This window comes from Eriocheir sinensis, chromosome 7 (assembly GCF_024679095.1).
Source record: "Eriocheir sinensis breed Jianghai 21 chromosome 7, ASM2467909v1, whole genome shotgun sequence".
Lineage (NCBI taxonomy): Eukaryota > Metazoa > Arthropoda > Malacostraca > Decapoda > Varunidae > Eriocheir > Eriocheir sinensis.
Window position 1 is genome coordinate 24,940,562 of NC_066515.1, and position 17,403 is coordinate 24,957,964.

The 17,403-nt window shown below is 39.7% G+C and overlaps 1 long non-coding RNA gene across 1 annotated transcript in view; it reads left to right on the forward strand.

Moving 5' to 3' along the window:
* LOC126995152 (uncharacterized) overlaps window positions 1-17,108 on the forward strand; it is a 95,445-nt gene extending 78,337 nt beyond the window's left edge. Inside the window, exon 4 of the long non-coding RNA XR_007749999.1 lies at window positions 17,016-17,108. This is a non-coding gene — a long non-coding RNA (uncharacterized LOC126995152). The remainder of the gene's footprint in view (window positions 1-17,015) is intronic.
* Window positions 17,109-17,403: the final 295 nt, after the last annotated feature.

The following is a 17,403-nucleotide window of genomic DNA, read 5'->3' on the forward strand; positions in this document are numbered from 1 at the left end:
GGGAGGATCTTATACCTTTGATTAGGCGGATATTCTAAAGCATTTCTGGGGGTTCTTAGCGGTTGTGAGTATTTCCATGGGTAATTTTATGAGCCTAGTGGTAGTTTGACGAGACCTTTGCGCCGTGAATATGAAAAACACTCTTGAAAACCCCAACTACTCTCCTTTGAGGCCTTTGTAAATATTTCTTGTGAGAGTCAAAAGCATCTGAGAATACATTAATAATATTAGCATGACTTAATACATTGCAGGTTCATATGTATCAAGACACCTCTCCACACGAAATTGACCTCTCTTTTGGCTACTCTTTACTCTTGCCTATCATGGGAGCTGTAACGTTTTTTTTTTTTTTTTTTTTTCCCACTATTTTTGTTGCCCTTGAGCTGTCTCCTTTGTTGTAAAAAAAAAAATAATAATAACTAACCATAGAACGATCTTACATGTTTCCCCAGTTCTCAAGGGCAATGTTACCTACTTAATAATTATCGATGGCAATGTTATTTATTTGTACACTATACACCCACTTTCTGACACACCGTGATAACCTTTCGTCTGCCTTGTGTTATCTCCTGTTCCTCCCCCACCAATTACAAGCTAATGAGGTGAACTAATCATCAACCTCATTACAATAAATCACATTCACACAATTTTTCTTTTGCGTATTGGGAATTAAGTGCAAATGATTTTCTCGTTGTCAGAATTCCAGGTGGTGAATATTGATGTATTTTCATTATTTTGTTGAGATTGTATTTTTAATTAGTATTTTTAAAGCATTATACGATTGTGTGGCGTAATTTTCTGGTTTACAATGAGAGAGAGAGAGAGAGAGAGAGAGAGAGAGAGAGAGAGAGAGAGAGAGAGAGAGAGAGAGAGAGAGAGAGAAAATGCGGAAGGGAGGTAAATGAACAGGAATGAAGGCACGAGAAAAATGTGTGTGTGTGTGTGTGTGTGTGTGTGTGTGTGTGTGTGTGTGTAGAAAATAGCGAAGAATGAAAAAAAAATGTCAAAAATGTAATATCAGTTAATTAGTTTTACTCGAGAAAACAAACCTTACGTACGAACACACATCTTACGAAATAGGAGAATAAATATAGACAAGAAAAACAACATCAACGATCATTATTAAAAAGAACACACCCAATGTCTTAAACTCTCATTAAAAACACAAAACAAGAAACAAAACAAACACGTAGAATCAACAGAGTGGTGGAAGACGGAAATAAGAATAGTCAAACAGGTAGTGTGCGTGCGTGCGTCTGTGTGTGTGTGTGTGTGTGTGTGTGTGTGTGTGTGTGTGTGTGTGTGTGTGTGTGTGTGTGTGTACAAGGATATATGTGTGTGTGTTTGAGTAGGAGTGTTTGTCTGGATGTGGGGTGCGTGCCGGGTTGTGGAGGAACGGAAGGGGAGAGGGAGAGAGAGAAAGAGGAAAGAGAGAGGGAGAGAGAGAAAAGTATGGAGGAGGAAAAGAGTAAAGAGGGAGGAAAGTTAAAAAAAGAAGGAAAGGAGGGAGGGAAGAAGTTAGGAGGGAGAACAAGTATAGAAGAAGATAAAGTGTGTGTGTGTGTGTGTGTGTGTGTGTGTGTGTGTGTGTGTGTGTGTGTGTGTGTGTGTGGACGGACGGACGAGAAGGCATTGCAATAACTTACAATCGAGGGGAAATATGAGAGAGAGAGAGAGAGAGAGAGAGAGAGAGAGAGAGAGAGAGAGAGAGAGAGAGAGAGAGAGAGAGAGAGAGAGAGAGAGAGAAACGCACCCTCTTCGTACGCTTCACGTCCCCTTCTGTCTTGTGCCATTAATAATAATCAGTTGTGCTAATGAGGAAAGTTAACATGTAGTTAGGACTTGCCAGGTGTTATTTTTTTGCAGGTGAGAAAGAGGTACACGAACTGGGGTGAAAAAGAGCATAGAACTAATTTATATGTATGATTTTAATTCTCTAAAAGTCTAAATCATATGTAGATAATTTAATTCATATTTCTAAGTACTTTTAAATAACATAAAAAGAAGGGAGAATGAAAATAAAACGTGATATAGCTTTTAAAATACGGAAAAATGAAGAGAGATGAAGATTAAGAGAGAGGGAAAGTATAAATAAGAAGAGAAGGAAGAGGAGAAGTGAGCAAGAAAATGAAGTATACCAAATTAGGTGACGTGGAATCAATGTCATAATCTTCAATGTCATAATCTACAATGTCATAATCTTCAATGTCACAATCTACAAAGTCATAATCTACAATGTCAATCTTCAATGCCACAATCTACAAAGTCATAATCTACAATGTCAATCTTCAATGTCATAATCTACAATGTCATAATCTACAATGTCATAATCTACAATGTCATGATCTACAATGTCATAATCTACAATGTCGTAATCTACAATGTCATAATCTACAACGTCATAACCTACAATGTCATAATCTTCAATGTCCTAATTTTCGTCAATCTTCAATGTCATAATCTACAATGTCATACTCTACAATGTCAATCTACAATGTCATAATCTTCGCCCCTTTAATCTCGTCCGGTGATTCTAGGCGTGGCCGTGAAATGCGTTTGGCCGATCGATAAATGCATTAATTTATACATTTTTCTTGCGGGTCTCGATGCTTTTAAGGGCGTCCAGTATTTTGCTCTCCCATAAATCACAACTTTTCCTCGGGCCAAGTGCTGGTGGTGGTGGTGGTGGTGAAGGGTGATTGTGATGGACGTGATGATGATGAAGGTGAGAAAAGGCACAAAGGAGAGAGAGAGAGAGAGAGAGAGAGAGAGAGAGAGAGAGAGAGGAAAAGGGAGAGGGAAAGAGAGAGAAACAGACACACTTACAAACAGACTAACAGATGGACAGACAGGCAAACAAAATCAGGCATATAAACAATTAAATACTCAAACGTAAGTGATAAAACAAACAAAACAAACAAAAAAACGAAGTGAAACAAAGCAAGAAGATCCAAACACACACACACACACACACACACACACACACACACACACACACACACACACACACACACACACACTCATAAACCTGGAAAGCAAACGATCCCACCGATAAAACAGATAATGAAACAGGGGGACAGATACAGATGATAAGGCACGCGGTGATTAACGCTTGGCACTCTACTACAATGGCACTGATTCACGGGGCGCCTAAAACAAGGCTATCGGCACTTCATTAACAATATTTTCGCTCCCCGGCGCGCGGTAACGACCCGGGGCTCTTTACGGGGAGGATGCTGATTGGCGATTGGACGCGTAGGTGACTTGGGATGCACAGGTGTTCGGGATTGGGGGGCTGTGATTGGCTGGGTGCGTGAGAGTGTGTGGATGTATGGGTTTAGGTGTGTGGGCGAAGAGGTGTGTGGGTGGTGGTGGACGTATGTGTGTGTGTGTGTGTGTGTGTGTTGACTTCTGCAGCTGCTCTCTTCGGCTCAATGGACCTTTCTCTCTCTTTCCCTTTCTCTCTGTCTATCCATTTCTGTATCTTTTTATATGTTTGAGCATTGGTTTTCCCTTCCTCTTGATTGCATTGTGATGGCTACCGTTTTTTCTTTTCTCTTTTTTTCGTTCTTTCTTTTTTTCCTGAGTTGATTAGGTGTTTCATTTCTACCTCTGTTTTTACCCCTACCGATTTTGTTTTTCTTTTTTTCTTTACTCTTTTCCGTTTTACGCTTCCTCTTTCTTTTTTTCTTTGTCTCGTGTTGTTTTTTCTTTTCTTATTTTCTTATATTCTTTTACTTACTCACTTCCATTCTTCCTACATGGCAATCTGGATATCTTATTTCTTTTCTTTCTATGCTCTTCTATTAATCTTTTTTTCTTCTTTGTTTATCTATATTTTCTTAATTCATCTTTCTTCTTCGTTTATCTGTACATTATTTTCTACTTAAGTCATACCTCTCTATTACCTTTTGATATATTGTTGAGTCGATATTCGCATCATTCAAAGCAACACTTCTCTCTCTCTCTCTCTCTCTCTCTCTCTCTCTCTCTCTCGTCGTAAGTTATTTTAAGAGCGTCTTGTCGTCTCTTTGTCCACTTGTTTATTTATGGTTCTTTCTGCTCCGTTGATGTATGGCCACGCGGTACACACACACACACACACACACACACACACACACACACACACACACACACAAACACAAACACACACGACCAGTCTTTTTATTTTATTTTTTAGGGTATTCGATATGTTTTCTTTTTCGTTGTTTTTTTTTAATTTCTTGTTTTTGTATGTGTGTGTGTGTGTGTGTGTGTGTGTGTGTGTGTGTGTGTGTGTGTGTGTGTGTGTGTGTGTGTGTGTGTGTGTGTTTCGTTTCTTTCACCCAATGTTTTTTTGTTGTAATTTTGTGTCGTTCTCCGGAAATTCCGTTCGCTTCATTTATTTTTATTCAGCTAACTTTGTCCATCAGAAGTATTTAGCGTTGCATTTATTTTACGTATACCATTCTTTATTTTATATGCCTTCACTATCTCACTGTTTATCGTTCAGCTCTTTAATATTTTTCTACACCCTCACTTTTACACTTCATTTCTCTTTAGCTTTTATATTTCCTCATTCTCTTCAGTATGTTCCCTTTCTTAAATCTTATCGCTCCGTATTCTCCATCACAGACTTCATGAAAACAAAGATCATTCGCTAAATAAACATCCTCGTCCCTTTCGTTGGTTTATAATCCGATCCTCTTACCGTGATATTAAACCCTCTGTGTCTCTCCTTCTTCAGTAAATTCCTTTTCTTAAACCTTATCGCTCCGTATTCTCCATCATAGACTTCATGAAAACAAAGATCATCTGCTTAAAAATCTTTCTCGTCCACTTCGTTGGCTTATAATCCGATCCTCCTTACCGTACTATTAAACCCTTTGTGTCTCTCCTTCTTCAGTAAACTCCCTTTTTTAAACTTTATCGTTCCGTATTCTCCATCACAAACTTCAAGAAAACAAAGCTCATCTGCTTAAAAACAAATTTCTCATCCACTTCGTTGGCTTATAATAATCCGATCCTCCTTATCGTTCTATTAAACCCTTTGTTGTGTCTTTCCTTCTTCAGTAAATTCCCTTTCTTAAGCCTTATCGCTCCGTATTTTCCATCAAAGTCTTCATGAAAACAAAGATCACCTGCTTAAAAACTTTCCGTTGGCTTATAATCCGATCCTCCTTACCGTACTATTAAACCCTTTGTGCCTCTCCTCTTTCCCCTCGTTAACTTTTCTGACACGTCCTTCATCCCTTAAGCCTCGTCAGAACGTAGAAGAAAAAACAAAGTAAATTAAAGACTTGATCCCTTTTATCATGCTATTGAATCCTTTGTCTTCCCCTTCTATGTCCTCATTTCCCGCCTTTGTACTGTCAAGAAAACAACAAATGTGAAAGATATTATGACCCTGATCCTCTTTGCACTTTTTAAACCCCTTGCTTCAATCCTACATTAAAATCTCTTACTCACCACAACCCTCGTCCACCATAATACAGAAAAGACTAAGTTAATATATACATAACAATGAAAGAAGTATTTAATCCCTTTCGCTGTGTCACTAAATCATTCCTACGTTTCTCTCTTTGGACAGCATCAATCTTTTTTTACCTTATACTTCCATCACCTCGTTTCCATCATCTATACTTAAGATAACAAAGAACAGAGGTTAGGAAAAGTAACACTCTGAAACACGTGTATCCTCTTCACTCTCTCTCTCCCACTCTTCACACCGTATCTTTTTAGTTTCACCTGAAGCAGATAATTAATTCTTACCTTTTGATTCCACCAGGTGAGAAAAGACCCGTGTCCCCCTTCTATTACTCCCGTCAGTCTGTCAGTCACACGGAAGGGAGAGTCAAGGAGGGAGATCAAGGTGAGTGAGTGAGTGAGTGAGTGAGTGAGTGAAGGAGGGCGAGAGGGAAGGGAGAGAGAGTCTGAGAGTTTGGAGTTTAAAGGCCAAAGAGAAAGGTGATAGACTCGAGTTTGAGAGAGAGAGTTTGAGAAAGGGTTTGAGGGGATGATCGAGGGGCTGAGAGAGAGAGAGAGAGAGAGAGAGAGAGAGAGAGAGAGAGAGAGAGAGAGAGAGAGAGAGAGAGAGAGAGAGAGAGAGAGAGAGAGTTAGAGAGAGAGAGAGCAAGGGTTCAGGTTTCCGTTACTGACTGGTCAACATGAAGCTTCGAATTCCTGTCAAGTGAATCAATAGAAGGATGAATCCCCTCTCCCTTCTGTCTGTCCGTCCGTCCGTCTGTCTGTTCGGCCATTGATCTCCTCCTCCCTGTGTCTGTCTTTGCTTTAATCTGTGTCTGTGTATTCATCTGCCTTCCACGGACTACCTGTTGTCATGTGTTTGCCTCTCTGTCTGTCTGTCTGTCTATCTGTCTTTTGTATATACCCGTCTGTCTGTCTGTCTGTCTGTCTGTTGTATATACCCGTCTGTCTGTCTGTCTGTCTATCTGTCTTTTGTATATACCCGTCTGTGTGTCTGTGTCTGTCTGTCTGTCTGTTGTACATACCCGTCTGTCTGTCTATCTGTCTTTTGTATATACCCGTCTGTCTGTCTGTCTTTTGTATATACCCGTCTGTCTGTCTGTCTTCCTGTCTGTCTATCTGTCTTTTGTATATACCCGTCTGTCTGTCTGTCTGCCTGTCTGTCTATCTGTCTTTTGTATATACCCGTCTGTCTGTCTATCTGTCTGTCTGTCTATCTGTCTTTTGTATATACCCGTCTGTCTGTCTGTCTGCCTGTCTGTCTATTTGTCTTTTGTATATACCCGTCTGTCTGTCTGTCTGCCTGTCTGTCTGTCTGTCTGTCTTTTTTATAAACCCGTCTGTCTGTCTGTCTATCTGTCTTGTATATACCCGTCTGTCTGTCTGTCTGCCTGTCTGTCTCTCTGTCTTTTGTATATACCCGTCTGTCTGTCTGTCTGTCTCTGTCTGTTGTATATACCCGTCTGTCTGTCTGTCTGCCTGTCTGTCTGTTGTATATACCTGTCTGTCTGTCATCTACATTAATGATTTCATGTGTAATTATTTTTTTGTTAGATTTCATTCATCACTTTTGTCTGTCTGTCTGTCTGTCTATTTGCCTGTCAGTTTGTTAATGATTTCTTTCCGTCCGTTTCATCGATTTCGACAGGTAGTTTTGCTCTCACTTTCTCTTTCCTTCACCTGTCTTTTTTTTTCTTCTTTTTTTCCTCTTATGACAACTGTAAAATTGCCTCCCTCCTCCCTCGCACACTTCTGTTTACTCTCTCTCTCTCTCTCTCTCTCTCTCTCTCTCTCTCTCTCTCTCTCTCTCTCTCTCTCTCTCTCTCTCTCTCTCTCTCATCTCATTTACACTTTATTAATACGACACGTGAGTTTCATGAGGTGAGATCAGATGAGATGAGGCAAAATATGAATAATGAATGAGAGGAGGGAAGTGAATGAACAAAGATGAGAGAGCGAGAGAGAGGAAGAGGAAGTAAATGACATGATAAAGATAACGTGATAAAGAGGAGATGAATAATAGGAGATAAATGCAACAGGTGTAAGGTATGAAGGTAAATTGCAGGTAAGGTGAGCAGTTGTGTATTTTTTTGCTTCTTTTACGTTTTTTTTTCCGAGGTTTTTATTTCAAAGGTCGGGTTGCCTTCTGATAGAGATTGTGTTTTTCGACGAGAGAGAAAAGTCTTCGTGTTTGTTCTGTATATTTTTTAAAGGGGTACGAATGAGAGAGAGAGAGAGAGAGATTATCACACACCCACATCCGCCTACCTCCCTTTCACACACACACACACACACACACACACACACACACACGATTGATGAAGTTGTTTATTGGTCTAAAAATAGCGAAATATCGAAGCTGGGAACACACACACACACACACACACACACACAGAGGTCAGTCAGGCAGTAATACGGATCCATTAAGGGCGGTAAACTGTCGGCGTCGGAACAATCAGCGCGGGTGACGTAAGCGAAGAGAGGGTCACGGCCGGCGTTCAAAGGGGATCTGATCCTTTCACACACAGATTCCAATGCCATTAACTTGTTTGTGTGTTTTTGTGGTGTTCGTATCTCGGTGTGTGTGGATGTTTCTATTGGTGGGTGGGATTGTGTTTGTGTTTTTCTTTTGTTTTGTTTTGAATGTGTGCTCTTTTAAAGTTCACTGTTTTATTTTACTTTTTTTTTTTGTTCTTACTATTGTGTGTGTGTGTGTGTGTGTGTCCAGGGTTCATGTTTGTCTGTTCTTGTGTGTTTGTTTTATGTCTGTTTGTCAGCCCGATTGTCTCTCAGCGCATTCAGTCCGTCTGTCTGTCTGTCCCTGTTTGTCTACGTTCGTCTTTGTGTGTGTGTGTGTGTGTTTGCTCAAGGAACATATACGGTTCAGGAGATTCAACCCCACACACACACACACACACACACACACACACACACACACACACACACACACACACACACACACACACTAATCACAACATCCCATCCATCTGATCATCCAACTTCCCATCAACAAAGCACCTCCTCCTCCTCCTCCTCCTCCTCCTCCTCTTCACCTCCTTCATGACCTCCTCCATTATCATCATCACCACCTCCTCCTCCTCCTCCTCCTGTCATCTTCTGAGTACCCAACCAGACTGTCTCAATATTCTCTCCTTTTTTTCCTTTCAGTCTGTCAACTCTCATTTCCTTTTCCCATTCATTCCTCTTCATCAGATCACTTTCCCTCTCTCGTCCCTTCCTCGCCCTTTACACATATTAGTCTTTCATTACTTCTCTTCTCGTCCTTCTCCTCCTTTTTTTCTTTATCTCAGTCGTTCATTTACAATTCCTCGTACTTTTCATCCTCTTCGTCCCCTTGCCCTTCCTTCCATCGGGTCCTCGTTTGGGTCAATGATGGTCCGTCTTTTTGTTCCCTCGTCATGAATGGAAGGAGGGAACCCGAGTCTCCTCTTTTGTCTATTGTATCTGAACGCTTTCCTTTTCTCTGTTATAAGACGCCAAGGTTAGGTTATGGGTTCAGATCGCCTTTCTCTCTCCTATTTTTCACTTTGTTTAAAATTCGTCACTCGTCTCCCTCTCTCTTTGTCTCTCTCTGTCTTGGTGTTTGCCGTAGTCGTGGGTGTCTTTAAGGGACTGGTGTGTGGGTGTTTGGATGGTGTGTGTGTGTGTGTGTGTGTGTGTGTGTGTGTGTGTGTGTGTGTGTGTGTCTTAATCTAGCACACACACACACACACACACACACACACCGCACCTCTTACCGCCCAAACTTTGCTGGTTATGTTTACATCGCCTTCGGTAAAATATCTAAACTTGCCGAGTGGAAAAAAAAACAGAAGAAAGTAAAGTTTTTAATATATGAAAAAACTAGTCTCAAGGGTGGCGAGAGGAATGGAAACCGAGGAAGAGGAGGAGGAGGAGGAGGAGGAGGAGGAGGAGGAGGAGGAGGAGGAGGAGGAGGAGGAGGAGGCGTAGGAGGACGAGGAGGAGAGAATATATTATGGCAAAGAGAAATTAATGTTGCAGATTTAGGCTTGCAGTAATATTGATGAAGTTATTTGTTTTATATTTTGTTACCTTAATGCGGAGAGAGTCTGAAAGCGTTCCCGATACTCAATAAGCGCTTACACTCTCTCTCTCTCTCTCTCTCTCTCTCTCTCTCTCTCTCTCTCTCTCTCTCTCTCTCTCTCTCTCTCTCTCTCTCTCTCTCTCTCTCTCTCTCTCTCTCTCTCTCTCTCTCTCTCTCTCTCTCTCTCATTTATTGTAATCTTTTTCGCTACACTCAAATTCCCATTCTTCATAATCTATCTCTTGTTTATACTTTTTTCGCTACAGTCAAAATCTTACGTCTTCTTTAATTTCAAGTTGTTTTAATATTATTGTAATCTTTTTCGCTACACTCAAATTCTCATTCTTCATAATCTATCTCTTGTTTATACTTTTTTCGCTACACTCAAAATCTTACGTCTTCATAATAATTCTCTTGTTTTAATCTTTTTCGCTACACTCAAAATCTTACGTCTTCATAATCATTCTCTTGTTTTAATCTTTTTCGCTACACTCAAAATCTTACGTCTTCATAATCATTCTCTTGTTTTAATCTTTTTCGCTACACTCAAATTCTCAGTTCTTCATAATTTATCTCGTGTTTATACTTTTTCTCGCTACTCTCAATCCGATATCTGCATACAGTCTGGCCCGAACGTTCTGTCTCGTAAAAGTTTATGGCGCGCTTTACGTCCGGTGAAGGATAATGAATTGGTTATCTCGACTTTGAAATATTCCCTTTGTGTGTGTTTTAGTTCACCCGCGGTTCATTCACGTGCTGGACTTGAGATTGTCAGCCAGTTAGTTGGTTTTCTCCTCGTTTTGAAGTCTAAGCTGCTTGTTTGATCTTGTGTGTGTGGGGGGGGTGGGGGGGGGTTGCTTTGTGTGTGTGTGTGTGTGTGTGTGTGTTGAGATTGGAAGGGATTTGAAGGTGGGACACGTGTTCTGTTATTGTTCTCTTGTTCACACACACACACACACACACACACACAGAGTTATAGCACTCCTTCAAAGCGGATATTAAAAAAAAAATAAGAAAATGGCAAAGGAAAGAAACCAAAATGAAAAACTATATGCCACTCACAAACTTCAAGAGCGGCAGAGTTTTGCAAGTCGCCATTTCTTTGCCTTGCAGTTCGGTTTTGTTCGCTGGAGATTTGGTTGCTTTTTCTTCACTTTCTACGCGTTCTTATATTCTCAACCCCGCACTCCTTTTCATCGGTTACGAGTATTGGCTTATGAATAATGATGAAGAGCGAGAGAGAAAGAAAGTGATAAAAGATGAGAAAGAAAGATTTACAGGAAAGAAAAGTAACAATAGAACATGTAATCGTAGTGAAAAATAAAAATGAAATGCGTTGAAATAAGAATAAAAAGTAACGTTGAGCAGAAAATATACAAAACAGTGGCTAACAGTAAAGAAAAAGAAAGGTTGACGTGAATAAAAAATGAAAAACGAATTGAAATGTTGTCAGATATACACGTATCGGACAGGAACACAAAGAAAGAGAGCATAACAAATTCATAGGCGACACAGAGAAAGGAGACGCGAAAATATCGAAAAGAGAAAGAGAAAATAAACAAAAAAAGTGAAAAAGAAATCCCTCTTCCTTTAGCGACAGAAACTCATGTCACAATAGTTAGTCAGTCAGTCAGTCAGTCACTCGGTCAGTCAGTCAATCTTTCCCTTATTTATTTTTCTCAAACACACAACCAGTTCGTCGTTCTGTCAGTCAATCACTCACTCACCTATTTTGACACTCATTCACACACCCGTCAGTCAGTCAGTCAGTCACTCGGTCAGTCAGTCAATCTTTCACTTATTTATTTTTCTCAAACACACAACCAGTTCGTCATTCTGTCAGTCAATCACTCACTCACCTATTTTGACACTCATTCACACACCCGTCAGTCAGTCAGTCAGTCACTCGGTCATTCAGTCAGTCTTTCTCTCATATATTATTTATTTTCTCAAACACACAACCAGTTCGTCATTCTGTCAGTCAATCACTCACTCACCTATTTTCTCACTCATTCACACGCCAGCCAGTCATTCACTCACCCTGTCAGTCAGTCACTCAACCATTCTCTCACAGACACACCAAAGTCATTCAGTTTCTCGGTCGGTCAGTCAATCACTCGCCTATTTTCTCACTCATTCACACGCCAGCCAGTCATTCATTCACCCTGTCAGTCACTCACTCAACCATTCTCTCACTCTCTCTTAACCCAGACACGAGAGCAGACAGACACACTAGCTCAACAAAAGGGCAACAAACGCAAACACGGGAAAGGAGGCGGAGAGTGGAGCCGCTTGAATAATTTACTAAAGCCTTCATGCCTCTCAGAGCGGGCCTACAGGATATGCAGCAGCGTTTTCCCGTGTTCATAAATGTATAAACCATTTTTTTGTCTGTTTGGGTATTTTTCTTCCTTCCCTTATGATGCGTGGAAATCCGGAATGTTTGTTTTTTGCTTGATTTTTTGGGCCCCTCTAAGTGCTTTGTGGGGCAGGAAGTGTTTGTAGTGGTGCTTTTTATACTCTCGTTTACTGGGTCAAGTGGTGTTAATATTATGATAGAGGGATAGATAGATAAACAGATAGATAAGTAAAAAGACTTAGGTAGAAAGACATAGATAGACAGATAGATAGATATTATTCAAGTGGTATATATATTGTACTTTTAACATCAGTGTCCTTTTTCAACAGAGTAATTACCATATACAGCTTCAACAAGAGGATATTTGCACGTTATTGAATAAGTTAGAAGGGAAAAAGAAAGAAAGCGGAAAAAATGGAAATGGAAAAGGAAGAATATTTTTAAAAGTACTACACAAAGAGAAAGATACACACACACACACACACACACACACACACACACACACACACACACACAGGTAAGCAGGTATTCATGTGCTTACAGAGGACCAATAATCAGGCACAGGTGAGTCCCAGTGCCTCGCTCCCTTTCCAATGGCTCACCGTGTTTTTGAGAGAGAGAGAGAGAGAGAGAGAGAGAGATAACAGACAGACAGTTTTAAGTACGTTTTTCTGTCTTTTTTTGTTTCTCTTTCTTCCAGTGTACATTAATCTATCTTTCCATCTATCTATCTATCTAGCAATCTTCATCTGTATGTCTTTTAATCTATGGGTGAGTGTTTTTTTGTGAGTCTATTTGTATGTCTGTCTGTCTGTCTTTATTTGGATTTGACGTTCGATAAGAAAAGATGAAATAAAAGATGTGATAAAGAAGGAGGTGAAGAAGGGGAGGGCGCAGCTTGTGAAGAGGGTTGCAAACATAAGGGATGCGAGAGAAGAGATACTTAAGAAGGGAGGAGAGTAGTAAAATAAAATACTGGATTAAAAAAAACAAGAGGTGAATAACCCGGGGAAAACTAATTATATGGGTTCATTCAAATTCACGCCACATACGTCCTAAAAAAATATGCAAGAGTTGACCTTCTACCCAATTCAGGATGGCGACGAAAACAACATAAGTAGGTCACAAGAAAAGTACCTAAGGAAAATAAATGAGAAACCTACCAAAAACAGAATAAATGGTGGAAATAAGAGAAGGAAGGAGAGAGGGAAAGAACACGTGAGGTGAGACTAATTAGGGAAGCAAGGAAGGAGAGAAAAAATACCTCAAAACAAAGAAGAAGAAAAAGACGGGAAGAAAGTGCGGAAGACAGGACGGGGGAGTGAAGACAATGGAGACACGAAGAAAATGGGCAGAGGAAGGGAAACACAGGAGGAAGACAAAGGGGTATAATTAGATGAAAGACAAAAGGAGACGAAAACAAGACGAGATGGAGAAAGAGAATAGTGAAGAGTGAAAAAAATGACCCCCCATTAATACATTAGTTCAAGTTTTGGAAATAATTGAACTTACAGAAGAATTTGATGAAAGAGTAAAGATAAGAACGATATTAAAACCTGCCAAAAAATCTGAAATATGAAAAAATGTAAATATCTGAAAATGAAAACTAAAATATAAATAAATGTTAACCAGCATGACGAAATGGAAAAAGAGAACAGTGAAGATTGAAAAAAAATGACCTCCCGTTAATACATCAGATTAAGTTTTGGAAATAATTGAACTTACAGAAGAATTTGATGAAAGAGTAAAGGCGAGAACGATATTTAAAAACTGCATAAAATCGGAAAAAATTAAAATGTGAAAAACTGAAAAATAATGAAACTTAATTATAATCGGCAATGTCTCAGCTCACGTATCGGATATAATCGAACTTACAGAAATAATAAATTGATAAAAATCGGTTACTTTTTATCGGCAACTCTTTCTTTCGCCTTTTTTTTTTTTTTTTTTTTTTTTTGTGTGTGTGTGAGGGAGTAGCGTGTGGTAGACTTATCTTCTATATTATTTTTTCCTACATTTACTTTTATATTCGAACTATTTCTATCTGTTTCATGTTTATTATATCCGCCTCATACTCCTTAAAATTAAAGAGCACTGACCAAGCCAATAAAAATCACCTCTGCATTGCTTTCAAATATTTTCTTCCTTACGTAAACTCTATATTATTTTTCTTATATATTTTCTTTTTTATGTTTTCACTATTTATTTTTCATTAATTATTTTGCTTCCTTCTATATCATGAAACTCAAAGACGCGTAACAAAACAAAAAAAAATCACCCGTTCATTGCCTTCTAATATATTCTGCCTTACACAAACTCAAAAACAGTCACAAGAAACCCTTACAATAATCACGTTTGCTCAGGTGAGGCTCATTTACCTGTCACCAGTTGCGAGATTTACCTGTGCGGGGCCTGTAATCTTCCCGCCTTCTCAAACACAGTTATTTCCATACCAAATAAAGTTGGTTCACATGTTTACCCTTAGTGACAAAAGAAACACGCATATCTTGGACTTAACACGTAGTAGAGGATCGAATTCCTGTTGTCAAAGGTTCTGATTCTCTTTTTATTAGTAAGAGTGAATTTGGAAAGGCATTTGTGAGAGGTTATCGAGGAGGTGAGTGTTGCCAAGTAAAAAAAAAGTATTGTTTTTTTTTTATATATTGGAATGTTGAATTATTATTTTTTTTTGTTGTTATTTCTTATTCTGTCTTTTCTTATTCTTTTCTTGTGCTGGAAAAGCTTTTATAAGAGGTAATTGAAGGAGGTGATTGATGTTAAGCTAAAAAGTATATTAAGTTTGTTTCATTTAATGTTTTTTTTTTATAATATATTGGAATGTCCCTTTTTCTACTTCCCATTATAACATTTAGCGTGTTTGGAAAAGCTAATGTAATTCCCTTCCTTTGCTTTTCTCTTCTACCTTATCCTCCTCTTCCTACTCTACATCCATCTCCTCTTCCTCCTCATTCCTACAGTCATCACTTCTCCTCCTCCCTTTCAACCTTCATTTCTTCTTTAACTTCCTAGGCATTGACGTTCCCAGAGTATTCGGTAAAGGTTCATGTTTATTTCTATTCTTTGTATTTCTCTTCTATCTCTCCTATCTCTTCTTCCTCCTTATTCCTACAGTCACCACTTCTCCCTTTCAACCTTCATTTCTTCTTTTACTTTATAGGCATTGACGTTCCCAGAGTGTTCGGTAAAGGCTCCTGTTACTTTTCTATTCCTTGTACTCCTCCTCTTTCTTTTCTTCTCCCTTTCCTCCTCATTCCAACACTCACCATATCCCTTCCTCCCTTTGAACCCTCTCTTCTTTTACCTCCCCGGCCTTAACACTTCCCAGGGTCTCTATAGGTCTGCTGTTTCGGTTTTCTCCTCCCATCACACGCTTAACCTCCCTCGGCCTTCCTCTCTTTGATCTCTGTTTGTCTGCGCTGCCCTCACTCTCTTAGCCCACGCATGTCCCCCTCTCTCTCTCTCTCTCTCTCTCTGCCTATCTCCAGTCAGCTAGTTTCGATATTTTACTTATATGCTCTCTTTTGCTTCTCTGAGTCTATTGCATGGTTTAAAATAGGTTTGGAGAGCATATTTGATCCTTTTTCTTCACTCTGTCATATAATTTAGTTTTCTGAGTCTATTGCACGATCTTAAGCACTTCTATTTATCTTGTATTATCATTTTCTTTCACCTTATGTCATATTATTTAGTGTTCTGTGTCTTTTGCGTAGTCTTAAACAGTTTCCTCTATCTTATATTATCATTTTCACCTTGTTTTATTATTTAGTTTGTCCTTCTCCTCTCTCATAACGTAGGTTCGTGAATGCAAGTCCTTCAAATGGTTTCAAATCCCCCTCTGGTCCTGCGATTCATGATTCTATTCCACTTCGTCTATAATGTCTCCCCCTTTTGATATAGGTTCGTATGTATAAGGGGTCTAAACACTTTCAGATCCTCCCTGCTCCGTCCATTCATGATCCTATACTTACTGCCTTTATTTAGACGATCCGATCCCCTTTGTAATGTACTTTGCCTTCACCTCAACTAAAGCGGTAGGATTACTCTTAAATCTCCGCCCCTCTTTAATGTGTGTCTCCCTGCGTACCTGTCTGCCCGCCTACCTGTTTACCTGTTACCTGCCTGTCCATTTCCCTTTACTCCTTTCTACGCGCTCTGCCCTCTTTCCTACCCACCCAGTCTTCGTCCTAACTATATTTTTTTCCTCTTCTTCCTTTCGTGTTTTCTATTTCTATTTTCCGTCCTTCCTTTCCTCTTTTCCTTTCTTTCCTTTTGTCATTTCTCCTCTTTTCTTTTTCCTTATCTCCTTTATTTATTCATTGCATACTTTCTTCTTTCCTTCTCTCCTTCCGACTTTAGTTTCTTTCTGCTTTCCTTCCTTCCTTTCCTCTTTTCCTTTCTTCTTTCCTTCTTTCCTATCTTAATCCATTCCTTAATTCCTTCTTCCTTTCTCTCTTCCCCCCCTTCTTCCTTCCATTCTTCTTTCATTTCTTTCTTTCTTCCTGTTTACATATCTAATTACCTACCTACCTACATACATATATCAATCATTGTACCTGTCTACCTACCTGCATATTAACCGGTCAATCTACTTGCCTTGTTTCCCCTTGTCATCCTTCCTCTCGCTCGCTCATCTCATTTCTGATTCTCTGTCACATGGTCTCTCCCTCAACACTTTATCCTCTCCTCCCCCGCATTCATTTGATCCTTAAGTATTGCTCGCTCGCTCTCCCTCTCGCTTTCTCTGTCTGTCTCTGCGAATGTCTGTGGGTCTGTTTCTGTCTTCTTGTTTTGTCTGTGTCTGTATGTGTGTCTGTGTTTGTGTCTGTCTGTCTGTTATTAGCTCCTGTTTTGCATCATCCTGTCGACTGAATTCCTCTTCCTCCTTCTCCTCCTCCTTCTGTTTCTTCTCCTCCTCGTCCTCCTTCTCTTCAACTTCCTCTTCCTCGTTGTCCTTGTCCTCCTCTTCTTCATCTTCTTCCTCCTCCTCCTCCTCCTCCTCAAGCGCTAACTTAGAAGCAAACATTAAGTAGCCGTGACACCGCCTTACTCGCCCCTAAACTATCCTGCAGAACTAACAAATTCACTCCTTTTTCCACATTCCAGAGGTAAGATGACGTGCCTGGGGCCTCGCTGCGTGCAATATTCTCTCAGGCGCAAGGAGAAAGAGGATAAGGAGGAAGAGCAAGGAAGATCATGCAGGTATAGTAAATGGAAACGGGATGGGTTGGTATAGGACAAGACTGAGACAGGGTTTAGAGACGAGACTAAGGAAGAAAGGAAAGAGAAAATAGAGACATGTGAACTAGAATGAATAGGAAGTAAAAGGAGGTATAAAGGAAGGTAGTAGAAGTGATGGAGGAGTTTTGGGGAAATAGAGGAAAGAATGACACAGTGATAGAAGGAGAAAGGAAAGGAAAACGGAGAGATATTTTAACTAGAACAGGAAAATGATAGCATGAAATATAAATAGGGGAAGGAAATAAGTGTTGGA